The sequence below is a fragment of the Fukomys damarensis genome, unplaced genomic scaffold (genome assembly GCF_012274545.1).
Source record: "Fukomys damarensis isolate Sample0158 unplaced genomic scaffold, DMR_v1.0_HiC HiC_scaffold_17, whole genome shotgun sequence".
Taxonomy (NCBI): domain Eukaryota; kingdom Metazoa; phylum Chordata; class Mammalia; order Rodentia; family Bathyergidae; genus Fukomys; species Fukomys damarensis.
The window spans coordinates 11,477,403-11,483,402 of record NW_022900929.1 but is presented as its reverse complement, the minus strand read 5'-3'; positions in this window follow the sequence as shown (position 1 = coordinate 11,483,402).

Here is a 6,000-nt window from a genome sequence, read left to right as displayed (position 1 = left end):
ATCAGTTGGGATTGAAAAAATTTCCTCTTTCATTCTGCAAGTTCCTGAATTTCTACTGTCCTTTTCCCTTCATTCTTACTTATTGTATTAGTCAGCTTTCAGTCACTATGACAAAATACCTAAGGTAATTAACTTATAAGGGGGAAATTGGCTCATAGTTTCATTCCATAGTCATTTTTCTCTGTCACTTTGGACTTGTGGTAGATTGAGTGCTTACCTGAAGGTCAGGAAGGAGGCAGGAGAGAGAGGGTGGGGGGACTGGGGTCTCAGTATCCCCTTCAAGGACACTCTTCCAATGACTTAATTCCCTTCTATTAAGCCTTACCTGCTGAAGGTGCTACGACTTCCCAAAGTACCATCAGTTTGGGGTTAAGTGTTGAACACATGAGACTTTGGGGGACATTAAAAAGCCAAAAAATAACACTTGTATACCTGCATCTACTTTCTCGTAACAACTAATCAACAATAGCTAACACATATTACTAGTGTTGTGTTGCCAATTAGATTTGAAAGTGCATTAAGTTCAATATTTACCTTCCAAGTTGGAAGGGACAATTGCATATATTTCACAAATTTCTAATGTGTATTTTCCTCTTTCTGGCCTCCAATAACCAAGTCCTCAATACCAAGTAATAGCTTACTTACTAAGCCTATGCTATATATTTTAGATTTGGTATAGCAACACTTCACTGCTAGGTAATGATTGAAGCACACCCATCAAAACTCACCAGAAACACATGTATAGTTGTAGATATAGTTAGGAGGAAGTACACAGGATAGGGCATGATCTGGCTGGCTAATATGGTAGATATGCTCAAAGTGACTACATGCTTACTCTCCATGATGTACTTAGGGAAGTTGCCCTTTGAGGAACCTCTGCATGCATTTTCTATGTGCCCCTAGACCCCTTGAACCTTAGCTCATCCCAGAAACAAAGACTAAGACACTGCTTGGGATAAATTATATCAATCAGTGAAACAGTTACTTTTAGGGATCAGCTTACCCCATAAGGATGGGCAAGGCAAAAACACCAGGCCAAGATGTTCATCTCAAGTTTCTTCTTGTGATACAGGTCACTGTTTGACAGTCTTTTTGCCTTTTCACTCTTAAACCTGAGATAGGTAGGGCTTGCTGATATCTGAGATACCTGTAAAGCATCTTCTTTCTTGTCTCAATACAAAATACTTGGTTTCTTTTTAGTAGAGCTAATCTCCTCAGCAGCCATACATTTTGTGGCCTCACCTTTATATAAGGTTCTTTCTGGGCCAAAATTTAAGTTTTTCAAAATTTTCTGCTCTATTCACCCTCTCCCTGCCTATTCTCACTATAAATCTGGGTAAAAGCAGCCATTAGTACCCATACCACAGCCGGAATGTTGGGCTACCTTTGAATTTCCTTTGCCAAATCAAGTCATCTGCTGTTCTTAATCTCAATCTTGTGCCAAGTCTTGGAACATGGGAAAAACATACAAATTTTCTGCCAGAGCATACCACACATGATCTTTAGTGCTACTGTCAAAGAGTCCTTATTCCCAACTGAAATCTCCTGAGCGTGGCTTTTACTGTCTGCGTTTTTATTAGCATTCTGGTTTTCTGAGCTCTGATCAGAATACCCATCAGGCTCTGCTTACAGCATTCTAAGACTTTCCTACCCTGTGTCTCCAAGCCTTTCCAAATTCCTCCAGCAAGCCAGTTCTAAAGGCTTCTAAACCAGATGATCAGATACAATCACAGCAATGATCCCATTCTTGGTACTAATTTTCTATATTAGTCAGCTTTTTCATTGCTGGACACAAAACCTAACACAACAGTTTAAAGGAGAATCTCAATTTGGCTCATTGTTTCAAGGTTATTTCATCCATGGTCAGCTGACCCCACGGCAGACATATCATGGAGGAAGGGCATGGCACTGTGTTATACCCCTATCCCTTTTCAAATTTTTATTTATTTAGTTTTTTGTGTTGGTGATTGAACTTGGGACCTTGTGCTGGTGAGGCAAGCAGCAGAACTGCTGAGCTAAATCCCTGGTCCTCAAATTTTTAAGTTTTGAGACCAGGTCTCACTAAGTTGCTATGTTGCCCAGACTGGGCTGGAACTTAGAATCCATTTGGCTCATCCTCCCAAAGTGCTGAGATTACAGGGATGCACCACCCCATGTGAATTATCTCTTTCAAAGGACTGTAGATTGTACTAGGTGCTGTTATACTTGCATGATGAGTCTGAAGTGGTATGAATTGTATTCTAGTAGCATATAGTAGGACTGACTACATATTGGCCCATGAATAGGGTTGCTCAGATTGAGTACAGGAAGCCTACTGAAAATTTGAATTTTGGATAAAAAATAATGTTGCTTATTATGTTGTTGATGTTACTTATGCTATTAAGGCATACATTGTTTGATGTTTATCTGAAATTTGAATTTATCTGAGCTTCTTGTATTTTTATTCTGTAAGCTAGTCAATTGTATAGGAGGGATTGGGGAAACAAAATAACTGGTCTTCATTAAAGCTTGTTTGGGAAATCCTGGTTTGAAACATCCAGATGCTGTTCAGTGCTAATTTAAGAGGAGCTCTAGTCAGGACTGTTGGCTACAAACAGCAGAAACCTAGTCTGGCTAATTGAAATGGAAAAGGAATTTGTTCGAAGGATCTAAGATAACTCACAGAATCAATGGGAGGGGCTAGGGCTAAAAATCTAGGCTAAAATTTTGCTCACATCCAACACCCCCTGTTACCTGTCCAAATATATTATATGTATTGACTACCCTAACCCCATGTGAAACTCAGGGGAAATACAAGAGAAGGGAGGTAATAGGGGACTGAAAATGATTGATGTATGCTATGTGCATATACAAATCTGTCCAAATGAAACCCCTTAATCTCTATAACCAATAAAAAAGAGTAAAAGAAAAGGCAGATTCTTTTGGAAAATGTAAGGTGAAAATGAATGTATTCATGTGTAAAATAAACCTTTAAAAACAGGCTTAGAAAAGGTAGGACCCAAGAGGACTGGGATGTCAAGGGCACATCAAGGTCCCGGGCAGGAGGGGCTGGCTGGGGAAAGTCTCAGGAGTCACATGTACTTCATACCTCTGTAGCTGGCTCTCAGCTCTGCTGCCATCAAAATCTCTACTGGTCTCTGCTCCTGGATGTTACTCCTGGGTTCAAGCCCCAGGTCGGAACATTTGAGTTGTTTGGCCTGGGCCAGATACCTGTGCCCCATGGCTGCCCACTTCTGCTCTCTAGGAGTTGGGCTCTGGGTGCCAGGAAGATAGACATAAACAGTTGGAGGAGACTGCCTATAGGAAAAGAATTTTAAATGGAAGAAATAACAAATATTCACTACTGAGGTCCAAGAGGGACTTCTTAGAGCCCTGGAAGTTTAAGAGGCAGAGTGGCGGGGTCAGGTCAATCTCTTCACCCACACTGTGTCATTAACTGGCTGGGGCCCTTAAGGGTCACATGGCCTCTCTGAGCCTTACTTTTTTTTTTTTTTAACCTGTAGGTCAATGGTCTCTAGATTTTGAATTTCATTAAGGAATACACTTTCAAAGAAAGTATTGGGGCTTAATATAGGTGTCTTTATTGAGTAAAGGTATTATTTTAAGTAACTACCAATTACTATCACCATAATTGGATAAAACAAAGTATGTTTGAATAGCAAAAATTAGGAAGGATATCATATCAGAATTCTAATTAGTTCTTTAAATTGAGTTAGCTTTTAGAAAATTCACTATGATGGCTTTTTTCTATGATTTGGCTTTACGAGGACTAATGAAAGACTACACTATGGGTCAGTGCTTGGGAGCCATCAGTAATGCCTTTCAAGATTTTTTCCAAGATTCTGATTCTTGTAAGGCAGGTGTTGGCAACCACTGAGCTAAATCCCCAGGTTCTGATTCTTTGAATTTCTGGAGACTAGGGAAGGGGTTTTATATGGATTCATTGTGGTATTGCAAATTTTTCTCTTTTGTACTTTGAGAAGATCTTGTTTGGATGACCTTCAGTGCATAGCATGAAGTCTATTTCTAATGTACATTAAAAAAACCTCTTGAATGGCAAGAGGAAGCTTTTGGGACAGGGAACACACACCTCTTTATATTGGCTAATGTTACTGTCATGAAGGTGCTCAGAGACCTTGGCAGTGAGTACATTTCTATAAATCTTAAAAATCAATCAGTTAATCAATATGCAGGGAGGGCTGCTCGATGGGCCCACTTAGGGGACTAAATACCTTGTCCAGTGTATCCTTTCTCATTATTGAGGAGACATTGATAAACTGGGGACACGCACTGGATTATAAAGATAACCCTTGTCTCTCTCCTTCCCAATCTTCAAAAGTATGCATTTTGAAGGCCTCTGGGGCTAAGGGAATTGAATATGCACTTTTGGAAGGAACCAAGCCAAAGATGCATCTATAAATACTGGGGAATAGTAATGGAAGGAAAGGAACAAGTTATTGACTGGAGTTAAAAGTATTGCAGAGAAGAGAGGGCTTCATAGAATGAGGGAAAGTTTTTAGTTCTAAGGATCTAACTTTCTAACAATATGGAGTATGGGGAGAAAGAGAAGCCTCTTTCTGCATGTTCAGAACCAAGCAGAGGAAAAAGGAAAGGGTATAATGAGGTGAGATGTGCTGCATCACCAGGGCTGTATATGGCCCTACTAGGTTGTTCTTTTCAGCCCTAAAAGCTCTAGTTCTGGTTCTATTATGGACTTTGTGTTGACTCATTTTGATTCCTCTGCTTCTTTTCTCCTTCACCCTCCTATGCCTGTGATCATATCTTTTTAAAGTTTTATTTTTGTGGGTCCAGTTTATTTTCCTTATTGTGTGGATACTTTTGGTCAGCTGAAAGCGTGTGCCTTTGTTGCTCATCATGTTTTTGTCTTTCCCCTCTCTTGCTGGCTTGGATGCTAGGCTACTTGAACACAGCCTTCTTTTATTCACTTTCTTTTTCCTAAATTACCTGTTTTTATTTTGGGAAAGTTCATGACTAAAAAAATTGGTTAGCTGGGGAAGGTGGTGTAGGCCTGTGATCCTGGGACTTTGGGAAACTGAGGAAAAAGGATCATAAATTTGAGCCCAGCCCTGGCAACTTAATGGAGACTGTCTCAAAATAAAAAGCTCAGTGTAAATTTCCTGAGTTCAGTCCCCAGTAGTAAAAGGAGAAAATAAAAACAAAAACAAAGCAACCCACATTTGTTCAGTCATTTACCTTTGTACTTTGAACAGTTTATTAGGTGTGGGTACATTTGTTCTGAAATTGTGAGGTAAAGGAACCGATTCGTGAATAAATATACTAACAGCTACATTCAACAACAACTTTAACACCACAGCTCAAACTTTCCCTCATTATATCCTCTATCTTCCAATGTTACTACCAAATATCAAACAATTTCCTGTTATAACTCACATCAGAAAACTGGTTTCACTGTTTAATAATCTCACCTTGCATTTGGCCAAAGGTTATATTATCATTCTTACCCATATTATCTAATTAAATTCAGTTGATATGGTTTTAAGCACAGGATAACGGTTGAAATATTTGGCCACACAGGTTAACCAGCAGAGATGCCCATCATGACCAATAGACACACTGTGGCAGCAATATATGTCCTAGGAATATCAATTCTGCTTTATCTGTTTGCTATTCCAAAATCTTTTTTAAAAATAAAAATGCCTCCTTGCTATGGTTTGGCTATGGAGTGAGTCTGTTCCCTGAGACTTTTTGGGCTGGAATTTAATTCCTATTGTGAAATATTAAGGATGGGAACTTCATTCAACTTTGGTGTTCAGGGGTGGGGTCTGGGAGGTGATTTAGTATTAGATAAAGGTGCTAGGGTGGAGCCTGATGATGAAATCTGGTGTCCTTATAGGAGGGAGATAAGAGGAGACACACATACACATAGCACTACTTGACTCTTTCATGTGATGTCCTGGATTGTTTCAGTACGTTGTCAACAAGAAGATCATTGCTAGATGGAGTCTCCTGACCTTGAAG